Genomic DNA, 18,093 nt, shown 5'->3' with positions numbered 1-18,093 from the left:
TCAACTCAAATAGGGAAATCACAAAAACAAACAAATTAAGATTAATTAAAAAAAAAAAATACACATAACAGGGAATCATGGAAGTCAATAGGTAAAAGATCACAATAATCAAAAAGAGGGACTAAATACAGGAGGCATTGAACTGCCATATGGAGAGTGATACAAGGCGATATAGAACAATACAAGTTAGGTTTTTACTTAGAAAAATAGGGGTATATAATGAGGTAACCACAAAAAGGTATAACAACTCTATAACTCAAGACAAAAACCAAGAAAAACGTAACGACTCAACTAACATAAAGTCAAACACTATGAAAATGAGGATCTCACAATTTACTAAGAAAAACGCCTCAGCACAAAAAAGTATGTGGAAAAATGAAATTGTCAACAACACACATAAAAAGGCATCAAAATGACAGCACTAAAAACTTATTTATCTATAATTACCCTGAATGTAAATGGACTAAATGCACCAATAAAGAGACAGAGAGTCACAGACTGGATAAAGAAACACGATCCATCTATATGCTGCCTACAAGAGACACACCTTAGACTTAGAGACTCAAACAAACTAAAACTCAAAGGATGGAAAAAAGTATATCAAGCAAACAATAAGCAAAAAAGAAGAGGAGTAGCAATATTAATTTCTGACAAAATAGACTTTAGACTTAAATCCACCACAAAGGATAAAGAAGGACACTATATAATGATAAAAGGGACAATTGATCAGGAAGACATAACCATATTAAATATTTACGCACCCAATGACAGGGCTGCAAGATACATAAATCAAATTTTAACAGAACTGAAAAGCGAGATAGATACCTCCACAATTATAGTAGGAGACTTCAACACACCACTTTCGGAGAAGGACAGGACATCCAGTAAGAAGCTCAACAGAGACACGGAAGATCTAATTACAACAATCAACCAACTTGACCTCATTGACTTATACAGAACTCTCCACCCAACTGCTGCAAAATATACTTTTTTTTCCAGCGCACATGGAACATTCTCTAGAATAGACCACATATTAGGTCATAAAACAAACCTTTGCAGAGTCCAAAACATCGAAATATTACAAAGCATCTTCTCAGATCACAAGGCAATAAAACTAGAGATCAATAACAGAAAAACGAGGGAAAAGAAATCAAATACTTGGAAAATGAACAATACCCTCCTGAAAAAAGACTGGGTTATAGAAGACATCAAGGAGGGAATAAGGAAATTCATAGAAAGCAACGAGAATGAAAATACTTCCTATCAAAACCTCTGGGACACAGCAAAAGCAGTGCTCAGAGGCCAATTTATATCAATAAATGCACACATACAAAAAGAAGAAAGAGCCAAAATCAGAGAACTGTCCCTACAACTTGAACAAATAGAAAGTGAGCAACAAAAGAATCCATCAGGCACCAGAAGAAAACAAATAATCAAAATTAGAGCTGAACTAAATGAATTAGAGAACAGAAAAACAATTGAAAGAATTAACAAAGCCAAAAGCTGGTTCTTTGAAAAAATTAACAAAATTGATAAACCATTGGCTAGACTGACTAAAGAAATACAGGAAAGGAAACAAATAACCCGAATAAGAAATGAGAAGGACCACATCACAACAGAACCAAATGAAATTAAAAGAATCATTTCAGATTATTATGAAAAATTGTACTCTAACAAATTTGAAAACCTAGAAGAAATGGATGAATTCCTGGAAAAACACTACCTACCTAAACTAACACATTCAGAAGTAGAACAACTAAATAGACCCATAACAAAAAAAGAGATTGAAACGGTAATCAAAAAACTCCCAACAAAAAAAAGTCCTGGCCCAGACGGCTTCACTGCAGAGTTCTACCAAATTTTCAGAGAAGAGTTAACACCACTACTACTAAAGGTATTCCAAAGCATAGAAAATGACGGAATACTACCCAACTCATTCTATGAAGCCACCATCTCCCTGATACCAAAACCAGGTAAAGACATTACAAAAAAAGAAAATTATAGACCTATATCCCTCATGAACATTGATGCAAAAATCCTCAACAAAATTCTAGCCAATAGAATCCAACAACACATCAAAAAAATAATTCACCCTGATCAAGTGGGATTTATACCAGGTATGCAAGGCTGGTTTAATATCAGAAAAACCATTAATGTAATCCATCACATAAATAAAACAAAAGACAAAAACCACATGATCTTATCAATTGATGCAGAAAAGGCATTTGACAAAGTCCAACACCCATTCATGATAAAAACTCTTACCAAAATAGGAATTGAAGGAAAATTCCTCAACATAATAAAGGGCATCTATGCAAAGCCAACAGCCAATGTCACTCTAAATGGAGAGAACCTGAAAGCATTTCCCTTGAGAACGGGAACCAGACAAGGATGCCCTTTATCACCGCTCTTATTCAACATCGTGTTGGAAGTCTTAGCCAGGGCAATCAGGCTAGACAAAGAAATAAAAGGTATCCGGATTGGCAAGGAAGAAGTAAAGTTATCACTATTTGCAGATGACATGATTATATACACAGAAAACCCTAAGGAATCCTCCAGAAAACTACTGAAACTAATAGAAGAGTTTGGCAGAGTCTCAGGTTATAAAATAAACATACAAAAATCACTCGGATTCCTCTACATCAACAAAAAGAACACCGAAGAGGAAATAACCAAATCAATACCATTCACAATAGCCCCCAAGAAGATAAGATACTTAGGAATAAATCTTACCAAGGATGTAAAAGACCTATACAAAGAAAACTACAAAGCTCTACTACAAGAAATTCAAAAGGACATACTTAAGTGGAAAAACATACCTTGCTCATGGATAGGAAGACTTAACATAGTAAAAATGTCTATTCTACCAAAAGCCATCTATACATTTAACGCACTTCCGATCCAAATTCCAATGTCATATTTTAAGGGGATAGAGAAACAAATCACCAATTTCATATGGAACGGAAAGAAGCCCCGGATAAGCAAAGCACTACTGAAAAAGAAGAAGAAAGTGGGAGGCCTCACCTTACCTGACTTCAGAAACTATTATACAGCCACAGTAGTCAAAACAGCCTGGTATTGGTACAACAACAGACACATAGACCAATGGAACAGAATTGAGAACCCAGACATAGATCCATCCACGTATGAGCAGCTGATATTTGACAAAGGACCAGTGTCAATTAACTGGGGAAAAGATAGCCTTTTTAACAAATGGTGCTGGCATAACTGGATATCCATTTGCAAAAAAATGAAACAGGACCCATACCTCACACCATGCACAAAAACTAACTCCAAGTGGATCAAAGACCTAAACATAAAGACTAAAACGATAAAGATCATGGGAGAAAAAATTGGGACAACCCTAGGAGCCCTAATACAAGGTATAAACAGAATACAAAACATTACCAAAAATGATGAAGAGAAACCCGATAACTGGGAGCTCCTAAAAATCAAACACCTATGCTCATCTAAAGACTTCACCAAAAGAGTAAAAAGACCACCTACAGATTGGGAAAGAATTTTCAGCTATGACATCTCCGACCAGCGCCTGATCTCTAAAATCTACATGATTCTGTCAAAACTCAACCACAAAAAGACAAACAACCCAATCAAGAAGTGGGCAAAGGATATGAACACACATTTCACTAAAGAAGATATTCAGGCAGCCAACAGATACATGAGAAAATGCTCTCGATCATTAGCCATTAGAGAAATGCAAATTAAAACTACGATGAGATTCCATCTCACACCAGCAAGGCTGGCATTAATCCAAAAAACACAAAATAATAAATGTTGGAGAGGCTGCGGAGAGATTGGAACTCTCATACACTGCTGGTGGGAATGTAAAATGGTACAACCACTTTGGAAATCTATCTGGCGTTATCTTAAACAGTTAGAAATAGAACTACCATACAACCCAGAAATCCCACTCCTAGGAATATACCCTAGAGATACAAGAGCCTTCATACAAACAGATATATGCACACCCATGTTTATTGCAGCTCTGTTTACAATAGCAAAAAGTTGGAAGCAACCAAGGTGTCCATCAACGGATGAATAGGTAAATAAATTGTGGTATATTCACACAATGGAATACTACGCATCGATAAAGAACAGAGACGAATCTCTGAAACATTTCATAACATGGAGGAACCTGGAAGGCATTATGCTGAGCGAAATTAGTCAGAGGCAAAAGGACAAATATTGTATAAGACCACTATTATAAGATCTTGAGAAATAGTAAACCTGAGAAGAACACATACTTTTGTGGTTACGAGGGGGGGAGGGAGGGAGGGTGGGAGAGGGTTTTTTATTGATTAATCAGTAGATAAGAACTGCTTTAGGTGAAGGGAAAGACAACACTCAATACATGGAAGGTCAGCTCAATTGGACTGGACCAAAAGCAAAGAAGTTTCCGGGATAAAATGAATGCTTCAAAGGTCAGCGGAGCAAGCGCGGGGGTCTGGGGAACATGGTTTGCGGGGACTTCTAAGTCAATTGGCAAAATAATTCTATTATGAAATCATTCTGCATCCCACTTTGAAATGTGGCGTCTGGGGTCTTAAATGCTAACAAGCAGCCATCTAAGATGCATCAATTGGTCTCAACCCACCTGGAGCAAAGGAAAATGAAGAACACCAAGGCCACACGACAACTAAGAGCCCAAGAGACAGAAAGGGCCACATGAACCAGAGACCTACATCATCCTGAGACCAGAAGAACTAGTTGGTGCCCGGCCACAATCGATGACTGCCCTGACAGGGAGCTCAGCAGAGGACCCCTGAGGGAGCAGGAGATCAGTGGGATGCAGACCCCAAATTCTCATAACAAGACCAAACTTAATGGTCTGACTGAGACTGGAGGAATCCCGGCGGCCATGCTCCCCAGACCTTCAGTTGACACAGGACAGGAACCATCCCCGAAGACAACTCATCAGAAATGAAAGGGACTGGTCAGCGGGTGGGAGAGAGATGCTGATGAAGAGTGAGCTAATTATATCAGGTGGACACTTGAGATTGTGTTGGCAACTCTTGCCTGGAGAGGGGATGGGAGGATAGAGAGAGAGGGAAGCCGGCAAAATTGTCAAGAAAGGAGAGACTGAAAGGGCTGACTCAAGACGGGGAGAGTAAGTGGGAGTAGGGAGTGAGATGTATGTAAACTTATATGTGACAGACTGATTGGATTTGTAAACGTTCACTTGAAGCTTAATAAAAGTTATTATAAAAAAAAAAAAAAAAAAACTCTTAACCAAAAAAAACCCTGGCCCAGGTGGCTTCACTGGAGCATTCCCCAAATCGTTCAGAGAAGAGCTTACATCAGTATTACTGAAACTGTTTCAGAACATAGAAAAGGAAGCAATACTTCCAAATTCATTCCATAAAGCCAGCATAACCTTGATATCAAAACCAGGCAAAGACGCCACAAAAAAAGAAAATTACAGACCAACATCTCTCATGAATATAGATACAAAATTCTCAACAAAAATCTAGCCAATAGAATTCAGCATCATATCAAAAAAAAAAAAAAATACACCATGACCAAGTAGGATTCATACCAGGTATGCAAGGATGGTTCAACATTAGAAAATCAATCAACATAATCCACCACATAAATAAAAGGAAAGAAAAGAATCACATGAATCATCTCAATAGATGCAGAAAAGGCATTTGACAAAGTCCAACCCTAATTCCTGATAAACACTCTTAATAAAATAGGTATAGAAGGAAATTTTCTCAACATAATTAAGGGCATCTATGCAAAACCAATGGTCAACATTGTTCTCAAAGGAGTAAGACTGAAAACATTCTCCTTGAGAATAGGAACAAGACAAGGATGCCCTTTATCACCACTCCTATTTAACATTGTGTTGGAAGTCTTAGCTAGAGCAAAAAGGCAAAAAACATAAATAAAGGGCACCCAGATTGGTAATGAAGTTAAACTCTCTGTATTTGCAGATGATATGATACTATACTTAGAAAATCCAAATGACTCCATGAGAAAACTACTGGAACTAATAGAAAGATTCAGCAGAGTAGCAGGATACAAGATAAACATGCCAAAATCATTTAGATTCCTATATACCAATAAAGAGAATGACAAAAAGGAAACCCGGAAAACAATATCACTTATAATAATAACATATAATAGCCCCTACAAAAAAAAATACTTGGGAATAAATCTAACCATGGATGTAAAACACCTATACAAAGAAAACTACAAAGCACTACTGTGAGAAACCAAAAGAGATCTACATAGATGGAAAACATACCATGCTCATGGATAGGTAGACTCAACATTGTGAAAATGACAATTCTAGCCAAAGCGATTTACAAATATAACGCAATACCAATCCAAATACCAACAACATTCTTTAAAGAGATGGACAAATTTATCATTAACTTTATATAGAAAGAGAAGAAGCCCCAGATAAGTAAAGCACTACTGAAGAAAAAGAACAAAGTAGGAGGACTTGCACTACCTGACCTCAGAACCTACCATACAGCTACGGTAGTCAAAACAGCCTGGTACTGGTACAATGACAAATACATTGACCAATGGAACAGAATTGAGAACCCAGATGTAAATCATCCACCTATGGTCACCTGATCTTCAACGAGGGTCCAAAGTCCATCAAATGGGGAAAAGAGAGTCTTTTTAACAAATGGTGCTGGCAAAACTGGATGTCCATCTGAAAAAAAATTAAATGGGACTCATGCCTCACACCACATACAAAAACTAACTCAAAATGGACCGAAGACCTAAATATAAAGCCAAAAACCATGAAGTTCATAGAAAAAAAATAGGATCAATGCTAGAGGCCCTAATACACAGCATTAACAGGATAAGAATCACAACCAACAACACACAAGCTCCAGAGGATAAGCTTAGATAACTAGGTCTTCTAAAAATCAAACACTTACGTTCATCAAAAGACCTCACCAAAAGAGTAGAAAGAGAACCTACACACTGGGGAAAAAAATTTGGCTATTACAAATCAGACAAAGGTCTGATCTCTAAAATCTACAAGAAAATCCAACGCCTCTACAACAAAAAGACAAATAATCCAATTAAAACATGAGCAAAGAATATGAACAGGCACTTCACCAAAGAAGACATTCAAGTGGCCAACAGACACATGAGGAAATGCTCAGGATCGCTAGCCATCAAAAAAAAAATCAGAGAAATGCAAATCAGAACCACAATAAGATACCATCTCACCCTGGCATTACTAGCACAAATCAATAAAACAGAAAATAACAAATGTTGGAGAGGCTGCAGGGGGATTGAAACTCTTACACACTGCTGGTGGGAATGCAAAATGATGCAACCATTTTGGAAAATGATATAGTGCTTCCTTAGAAAGCTAGAAACAAAAATACCATATGATCCAGTAATCCCAATCCTAGTAATATATCCTAGAGAAATGAGTCATTACACAAATAGATATATGTACACCCGTGTTCATTGCAGCATTGTTCACAATAGCAAAAGGATGGAAATAACCTAGATGGCCATCAACAGATGAATGGATAAACAAACTGTAGTACATACATACAATGGAGTATTACACAACGCTAAAGAACAATGATGAATCTATGAAACATCACATAACATGGATTCATCTGGAGGACATTATGCTGAGTGAAATAAGTCAATCACAAAAGGACAAATACTGTATGAGAACACTACTGTAAAAACTCATGAAAAAGCTTACGTACATACAACAAATAAAAATAAAAGGTGTACATACAAAAAGATACAATCTTTGATGGTTACAAGGGTGGAGGGGTGGAGATGGAAAAATAATAGGCAATGGATAAGTAGTAACTTTGGTGAAGGGTAAGACAGTACACCATACTGGGGAAGCCAGCACAGCCTGTACAAGGCAGGGCCACGGTAGCTTCATGGACACACCCAAACTTTCTGAGGGACCGAATTGCTGGGCTGAGGTCTGTGGGGACCACGGTCTCAGGGAACATCTAGCTCAATTGGCATAACAGAGTTTATAAAGAAAATATTCTATATTCTACTTTGGTGAGTAGCATCTGGGGTCTTAAAAGCCTGTGAGTGACCATCTAGGACACTCCACTGGTCTCACCCATTCGGGAGCAAAGAAGAATGAAGAAAACTAAAGACACAAGGGAAAGATTAGTCCAAAGGACTAATGGACCACATCTACCACAGCCTCCATCAGACTGAGTCCAGTACAACTAGATGGTGCCCAGCTACCACCACTGACTGCTCTGACAGGGATCACAATAGAGGGTCCCAGACAGAGCTGGAGAAAAATGTACAACAAAATTCCAACTCAAAAAGAAAGACCAGATTTCCTGGCCTAACAGAGACTAGAGAAACCCTGAGAGTATGGCCCCCAGACCCCCTTTCAGTCAGTAATGATGCCATTCCTGAGGTTCACCCTTCAGCCAAAGATTGAACAGGCCCATGGAAAAAAACAAGACTAAAGTGGCATACCAGCCCAGGGGCGGGGACTGGAAGGTAGGAGGGAACAAGAACGCTGGTAATAGGGAACCAAGGCTGAGAAGGGAGAATGTTGACATGTCATGGGGTTGTAAAACAATGTCATACAACAGTGTGTGTACTAACTGATGAGAAACTAGTTTGATCTGTAAACCTTCATCTAAAGTTCAATTTAAAGAAAAAGATAGTAAATGTTAGAGCTAGTCTGAAACCCCTGTGGTGTAGTGGTTAAGTGCTACAGCTGCTAACCAAAAGGTCGGCAGTTCAAATCACCAGGGGCTCCTTGGAAACTCTATGGGGCGGTTCTACTGTGTCCTATAGCGTCGATATGAGTCAGAATTGACTCAACAGCAGTGGGTTTGGGTTTTGTTTGTTTTTTAGTCTTCAAATCCAGAACTTCTGGTTCCAAAGTCACTCCTCTTTTTAACTATTTCAAATCACTATGTTAAGCAAATCTGGATCATAAAAAAAAAAAAAAAAATAAGAGAATTTGGAGAGGGAGCATGACAGTGTAGAGAATATTTTTATCTGAAGCTCTCTCAACTCTAAAGCTCAAAAGCATAAGGAATATGTCTGTTTTGGGTATTTTTGTTTGTTTTTACCACTATATATGTACCTTTTAGCACACTACTAACCATATAGTTGATACCCCCATACACTGCTGAATGAATGAAGATAAGTTAGTTATATAATTACTCAATTGATGAGGTAATAAAAAAAAAATCATTCTTAATGATGAGATCCACTCTGCTAATGAGTACTTTTTAAAACCAGTTCTAGAGAATGTCCTGCATTTTAGGTTAAGTTTGAAAATTATGTTACAAAAGCCATTTGAATTACAAAGATTTTTTTCAAAGTGTGTTCTACTCAGGAAACCCTTAACTTGATTGTTCCATGGCTTTGGCATGATAACATATATCACTTTTCTACAGTAATGGTAGCATTTATTCCACCTAATTTATACAGCAAGTATTTCCTTAACCAAAAATAAATTGAGGAGAAAAACAATCTCCCTCAAAAAAAAAAAAAAAAAAAACATGAAGAGTTATCCACTCCTGTGGAAAATGCTGTTGTTGTTAGGTGCCGTCGAGTCAGTTCCGACTCATAGCGACCCTATGCACAACAGAACGAAACACTGCCTGGTCCTACGCCATCCTTACAATCGTTGTTATGCTTGAGTCCATTGTTGCAGCCACTATGTCAATCCACCTCGTCGAGGGTCTTCCTCTTTTCCGCTGACCCCGTACTCTGCCAAGCATGATGTCCTTCTCCAGAGACTGATCCCTCCTGACAACATGTCCAAAGTATGTAAGACGCAGTCTCGCCATCCTTGCCTCTAAGGAGCATTCTGGCTGCACTTCTTCCAAGACAGATTTGTTCGTTCTTTTGGCAGTCCATGGTATATTCAATATTCTTCACCAACACCACAATTCAAAGGCATCAACTCTTCTTCGGTCTTCCTTATTCATTGTCCAGCTTTCACATGCATATGATGTGATTGAAAATACCATGGCTTGGGTCAGGCGCACCTTAGTCTTCAGGGTGACACCTTTGCTCTTCAACACTTTGAAAAGGTGCTTTGCAGCAGATTTGCCCAATGCAACGCGTCTTTTGCTTTCTTGACTGCTGCTTCCATGGCTGTTGATTGTGGATCCAAGTAAAATGAAATCCTTGACAACTTCAGTCTTTTTCTGTTTATCATGATGTTGCTCATTGGTCTAGTTGTGAGGATTTTTGTTTTCTTTATGTTGAGGTGTAATCCATACTGAAGGCTGTGGTCTTTGATCTTCATTAGTAAGTGCTTCAAGTTCTCTTCACTTTCAGCAAGCAAGGTTGTGTCATCTGCATAACACAGGTTGTTAATGAGTCTTCCTCCAATCCTGATGCCCCGTTCTTCTTCATATAGTCTACCTTCTCGTATTAGCTGTTCAGCATACAGATTAAATAGGTATGGTGAAAGAACACAACCCTGACGAATGCCTTTCCTGACCTTAAACTAATCAGTATCCCCTTTTTCTTTCCGAACAACAGCCTCTTGATCTATGTAAAGCCTCCTCATGAGCACAATTAAGTGTTCTGGAATTCCCATTCTTCACAGTGTTAACCATAGTTTGTTATGACTCACACAGTCGAATGCCTTTGCATAATCAATAAAACACAGGTAAACATCCTTGTGGCATTCTCTGCTTTCAGCCAGGATCCATTTGACATCAGCAATGATATCTCTGGCTCCACGTCCTCTTCTGAAACCAGCCTGAATTTCTGGCAGTTCCCTGTCGATATACTGCTGCAGCTGTTTTGGAATGATCTTCAGCAAAATTCTGCTTGTGTGTGATATTGATGATATTGTTCTATAATTTCCACTTTCGGTTGGATCACCTTTCTTCGAAATAGGTATAAATATGGATCTCTTCCAATCAGTTGGCCAGGAAGCTGTTTTCCATATTTTTTGGCATAGATGAGTGAGCACCTTCAGCACTGCATGTTTGCTGAAACATCTCAATTGATATTCCATCAATTTCTGGAGCCTTGTTTTTCACCAATGCCTTCAGAGCAGCTTGGGCTTCTTCCTTCAGCACCATCGGTTCCTGATCATATGCCACCTCTTGAAATGGTTGAATATCGACTAATTCTTTTTGGTATAATGACTCTGTGTATTCCTTCCATCTGCTTTTGATGCTTCCTGTGTCGTTTAATATTTTCCCCCATGGAATCCTTCACTATTGCAACTCGAGGCTTGAATTTTTTCTTCAGTTCTTTCAGCTTGAGAAATGCCGAGCGTGTTCTTCCCTTTTGGTTTTCCATCTCCAGCTCTTTGCATATGTCATTATAATACTTTACTTTGTCTTCTTGAGAGGCCCTTTGAAATCTTCTATTCAGTTCTTTTACCTCATCAGTTCTTCCTTTTGCTTTAGCTGCTTGACGCTCAAGAGCAAGTTTCAGAGTCTCCTCTGACATCCATCTTGGTCTTTTCTTTCTCTCCTATCTTTTCAGTGACCTCTTGCTTTCTTCATGTATGATGTCCTTGATGTCATTCCACAACTGGTCTGGTCTTCGGTCACTAGTGTTCAGTGAGTCAAATCTATTCTTGAGATGGTCTCTAAATTCAGGTGGGATATACTCAAGGTCATATTTTGGCTCTCATGGACTTGCTCTGATTTTCTTCAGTTGCAGCTTGAACTTGCATATGAGCAATTGATGGTCTGTTCCACAGTTGGCCCCTGGCCTTGTTCTGACTGATGATATTGAGCTTTTCCATCGTCTCTTTCCACAGATCTAGTCAATTTGATATCTGCGCGTTCCATCTGGTGAGGTCCGTGTGTATAGTCACCGTTTATGTTGGTGAAAAAAGGTATTTGCAATGAAGAAGTCGTTGGTCTTGCAAAATTCTATCATTCAATCTCCGGCATTGTTTCTATCACCAAGGCCATATTTTCCAACTACTGATCCTTCTTCTTTGTTTCCAACTTTTGCATTCTAATCACCAGTAATTATCGATGCATCTTGATTGCATGTTCGATCAATTTCAGACTGCAGCAGCTGATAAAAATCTTCTATTTCTTCATCTTTGGCCCTAGTTGTTGGTGTGTAAATTTGAATAATAGTCGTATTAACTGGTCTTCCTTGTAGGTGTATGGATATTATTCTATCACTGACAGCATTGTACTTCAGGATAGATATTGAGATGTTCTTTTTGACGATGAATGCAACACCATTCCTCTTCGAGTTGTCATTCCCAGTGTAGTAGACTGTATGATTATCTGATTCAAAATGGCCAATATCAGTCCATTTCAGCTCACTAATGCCTAGGATATCGATGTTTATGTGTTCCATTTCATTTTTGATGATTTCCAATTTTCCTAGATTTTCCTGTGGAAAATAGTGATAACAAAACCACAAATAAATATCAAATAAATCTGTGTTTTTTGAAACCCCAAAATAATTAAAATCTAGCCATGTGAAATTATGTATTTTATAAAAATAAGATCAATTTTTACTGTTTTGCTCTCTTGGTGATTATATAGAAAAAGTTTCCCTTGACAAGGATCAAGCTCCCAGAAACCTCTAAATTCTAAAATTGAGTTCTTTGATACTGTGTACAAACAGGAAAAGAAAAAATATGTAATAGCTTTAAAATAGAGAATGTGTATTCTTTCTACACCCATATAACTCAAAACCAAATAAACATTTGTTTCAAACTTTCTCCCAAAAATGCACTAGAGTAAGACTATGCATCAATCATGAGTCTGATAATTTTTCAATTATAGCTAAATTAATATTCAGATTACAGTTTCTACACCCTATCTTCAAAATTCAGTTTTCTTCCAAGGAATGCAAAAAGACTTCACAACATTCATTCATACAATTTAGTTTACTAAATCATCTAAAATTTCATTTTATGAAATTTAAAAATAACACAAGCAAATATGTGTTATACAAAGGATATCCAGAACTAATTTCATTTGTCTAACTTAGAGAAACAGTTGATTGATGTCTAAGCAACCGAAACCACCCATAAAGCATAACTAATCACTATTATAATATTATTTCTTAAATCTACATTCATCTCATTTTTTCTATTATCCAAAACAGAAAAGAACCCTGGTTAGTTTCTTATTTCTTCATCATTTGCTGGCCATAAGTATCTTTTACCCAGGTCCTTTTTCTTTTTGGATGCCTTATGCCTACCAATATGCCATTTAAACTATTCATTACATTACTTACTAGCCAATTACATTGGTAATATGAAAATTCTTCCAAGATTGTAATATATGGTGTTATTGTTTGCAGTTTTGATTCCCCGTATAAGGTAAATCCTTTCCTAATGCTTATTTCATTCAGAAAAAAAAAATAATAAGTACTATCATACATAAATTAAGGATTGTGTGTTTCCTAGGGAGTTTGGTTGCATATATACTCTTAATTAAGTGCTACTTTATAGGGTTGCAATGAATAGGAATCGACTCAACCGCACGGGGTTTGGTTTTTTGGGGGGTCTACATTACCAGACCTTTTAACAATAATTTGCTACGCTACATCGTCCATGGTGTATCATTGTATATTTTGGAGCAAGAGTTATAACTGATTGCTTCCAGGATAGAAAAAGGGAACAGAGCTCCACTATAGGCATAGTAATTTATTAAAGTTCCAAGAATTTTTCCAGGTGGCAGGTAGTCTTTCCCCAGGTATGACTGCCCAATCAGCACCTCCAAAGAACAGTCCTTGAATTCAATGGTCATAGACACAAAGCCAGTAAACTCAAAAACCTCTTTGAAGTTCCCAAACTCAAAGCCTACACACTGCATAGGAGTGTTCTTTATATTTTGAGGTAGAGAATCATGAATAAATTAAGAATTTACTCTTTCTTAGGCAAACTGTGTTCATGTCCTGATGCTACCACAAACCAGCATAGCTTAGGTCTTATAATTAACCATTTTCAAGTAATAAGAATGCAAAAAGGGTAAAGATAATTTTGTAACTCAAGAAAATCTTCAATAGCCTTTTTTTTTTTTTTTTTTTGCACTCGTAACTCGATACCACTAGAGCTATGAAGCACATTCTTGGCAAAATCAACCGCTCTCAAGCCAAACTTGAGTAGTATATTTTCAAGTTGAAATGGTTTGAAATTATGTGTAGTATGTGAAAATAATAGTAAAAAATATTTCTATTTATTTTAAATTACTTTCCTTATTTTACTTTTGGTTGCGGATGTTGCCATGAACGTTACCAAGAACATTGCCCTCTACTCATGCCTCTACCACTCCTTTCTGAAGTTTGTTTCAACTTCCTCACATTATGATTTTTTACATTTCACTCAGAAGTCAAGAAAGTCAACATCAACGTAAAGAATGTGTTTGATGGATCTATTATTTTAATTAAGAAGGTGTTTATTTGGGCAATGGTTTTCTCTGAAATCCACTCCAAAGTTCTGTTCTTCACTTGGCAAATAAGTATCGCAGAATTCTGCAAACAACCCTGGTTGCTCCATATGGCTTCATCCATCCTTTCCTCCAGGACTTGCAAAGGGTAATATGTCTGTCAGCCCACTGGCCCAGCCACTAAATAGCAAGTACACGCTTACAGAATTTCCAAGAAAAGTATGATATTTAGCACATAAATAGATAATGTGAGATGTTAGAAGTTTGTGGGTATAATTAATCAGACCTTGCTATAGGGGTTTTACCCAATTTGTGAACTAGACAGAGTGAGAAATAGTATAACAGATTATGACTCACCCAATATATGACTTCTACTATGCTTATGTTTCCTGCCACATTCTCCAAAACACTGACCTTGGAACAATTTGTTTGCCACCTGAAGAGAAAGCAAGAGAGGTAAAACTTGTGCCTTACAAACATGTTAACCACACCCAATGGAGGGGCTATTGACACTAGACTGTCCCCAGAAAAACAGTGAAGAGAGTAGAGGTTGGAAGGCTTGCACCAACACTGCTCTGTCCTTGGATATGGAACGTAAGTCCCTGTATAGAAATACAAGCAGAGAAACAAGTTCTCTATCCCTTATGGAAGAGTGGAGTGAACAGTATTAAAATATTTTCATTTTCTTCAGTTAACCTGGTTGAAAAGTTTGTTACTACCATCAAGTTCAACCTTAATTTTATTCAATATATTTTGTTGCCCAAAGTTCCATTCTGTACTATTATAGAATTTTATGAAATAATATTGTCCCTTTCTTCTGCAAAGTGAAATATAGCTGGACACTGATATCCATTATATATCTTAGTTTATCTTTCTAGTACGGTGAACAAAACATTTTCTATCATAGGTGTGCAATTATTTTTCAAACGGAAAAATGTCTTGGTTGAAAACATATATATGGGAGGTAATATAGGACTAGGAAATTCTGAGACTGGTTAGGAACCCAGTTGAAAGACCTAGTCCACTAACTCTGGACTGTATTTCTACATGACTAACTTGAAAACCCTATGGAGCAGTTCTATTCTGCACAGATGGGGTAGCCATGAGTTGGAATCAACGGCAACTAACAATGACGTCTTAGGGATTGGGTCCCACAAAACATGGAGCTGAAAGATTTGATCATCGTATTTGTTTTCAAACTATTCTTATCTTTGTCACATCCAAATCACGTATAACTTCAAGTGTTAAAACAAAATCTCCAAGAAGGATTAAAAGCATCAGGAAGAAATTATACTATTTGTACAAAGCATTTACACTGTGACCTTGAGAAAGATCTACCTGGGATTAAATTTCCTTAACTATAAGAAAAGTATCTCCAAAGTTACTCCAAATTAAAAATTCTATAATTCTAAAATTGCTTACTATAACTACGTTTTATAAAATAGGGTCTTTTTTTTTTTTTTATCTCAAATGCAGACAAGAACAGAAATATAAATTTTTGATAGGGAGCCATATTAACACCCTGGAATCTCAAGACAGGAAAGCCACCACTATTAGAAGTATTTCAGTATTAGGGGAAAACATGTCCCAGAAGATTACTGTAGACGGTACTGAAGATTTGCTTAAAAAAAAAAAAAATTTGCTTAGACGTCAGATATTAGACCAAACGCACTGATGAGAAATCTTATTGGTCTTGAGATCTGTCACTGGGAAATGATGAAAAATAACTATTAAAAAGTCAGTTTGTGACTTGGAGTCAGGGAGGCGGGGACAAGACAGCTGACTAGGTAGAAGCTACCTCGGATCCCTCTTGCACCAAAGACTCAGAGAAACAAGTGAATCGATCACATACAAGACAATCTACGAACCCTGACCATCAAACACAGATCTAAAGACTTGACCTGAGTGACAGAGACTCAGCCAGCACAAGCAGGCTGCACACTAACGTGGCTAAGGAGAGAACGAGCAACCACAGGGGAGCAGCAACTGTTTTCGGAGTCTGGAGCCAGCATCCCAGTCAGAAAACCTGGGCGCTGGGCTTTGGACTGGGCGTAGAGGCGCTGAGCACGGCATCCTGAGACGGCACAAACACGGGACCCAGCCCTAGCCCCCTGAAGTGACCTCAGGGGAAGCCCAACCAGTGCATGCAGGCAGCGCAGCGACGCAGCTGACAGGAGGAAAAGCCACTGGGACGCAGTGACTGGTTTTGGAGCCTGGAGAATGGCATCCCATCTGGGGAAACTTGGCACTGGGCTTTGGACGGGGAGCTGAGGGGCTGACCACGGCTTCTGAGACAGCACAAGCACAGGACTCCGGCCTGACCCTCAGGGGCAATCTGGACCCAGCCAGCGAACACAGGCTACATGCCCCTCAGGAATCTCAGATAAAACAGTCATCACCAAGCAAGATAAGTAACTTTGTCTATATTCCTGGGTGCTTATGCTCTCCTACCTATCAGATCCCTCCCCTTCCTTCCCAGGTGCCTTCATTAACATTGGAATTTCCTGGGCCAGAGAGTGAAGTACTCTGCAGTTTTTTTGTTTGTTTGTTTGTTTTGTCTTTTCCTAACCCATTCTCCTGGCCTGAGAGAAGCAGCTACCAAAAACCAGGGACCAAAAATCCTTGCCTAACTTCCTGAAATTGCACTAAAAATACAGAACAAGCTCCAGCCAAGCATATGAGATCCACAGTCTTGGGCTTTCATCCCTACAGGGAACAAGGTGGCTATTATAATGCAAAGGCAATTCTGATAGGGATCTGAATGTAATTGTTTTAGCAGATTACTGAAAGACAAGTTTTCCAAGTCTGCTATCTCTACCTATTAAACAGAGCCCTCACTGACCCACAACGGGGAAATGAGGGCTGAAGCTCCACCCAAACCATCTAGCCTCCTGCCATAGGGGTCTGAGAATAGTGACACCTACCAATCTGTAGAGGTACATGCATTGGGTGCCTAAGATACAGCTGCAGAGCCCACCCACCAAAGTGCTTTAGGAATAGAGACACACCTACCTCACTGGCACTTGGGGGATGTCTGTCAGCATCCTGCCCCCCCAGAGTGTGACCCCCTGCTGCTACTAAAATCTGGTGCACTCAACTATCACCACTACTCCTCTAAGTGAATAGGTGACAGTCTACACCACATGCTTGGTGACCCAAAATCAGATTCTACTCAAGAATAGTGAATAGACTCTTAGGCTTATATATCTGGTAAGAGCCCAAACCAGCTGGTAATAGGACATAAGTGATTCAACGGCTACAGCAATCAAGACAGCACAATCTAGTAGCCCATCTACGTATATTGAAAGAAAACAAAAGAAGATAAGACTCAGTGAGCAAATATAAAATAAATCATTACAATATCTTATAGAAGGCTTGAAGACAGCAGTCGATATCAAACCACATAAAGAAGCAGACCATGATTGCTTCTACAACTCCCCAAATTAAAGAATCAAAATCTTTCCCAAATGAAGATATAATCCTGGAATTGCCAGATGCAGAATACAAAAATGTAATTTACAGAATGCTTCAAGACATCACAGATGACCTCAGAAATGAAATAAGGCAATCTACAAAAAAAGCCAAGGAACACACTGATAAAGCAGTTGAAGAAATCAAAAAGATCATTCAAGAACATAGTGGAAAAATTAATAAGCTGCAAGAATCCATAGAGAGACAGCATTCAGAAATACAAAAGATTAACAGTAAAATTACAGAATTAGACAGAGGAGCA

The sequence above is a fragment of the Loxodonta africana genome, chromosome 5, assembly GCF_030014295.1.
Source record: "Loxodonta africana isolate mLoxAfr1 chromosome 5, mLoxAfr1.hap2, whole genome shotgun sequence".
NCBI lineage: Eukaryota > Metazoa > Chordata > Mammalia > Proboscidea > Elephantidae > Loxodonta > Loxodonta africana.
Note: the sequence above shows the minus strand (reverse complement) of the source record.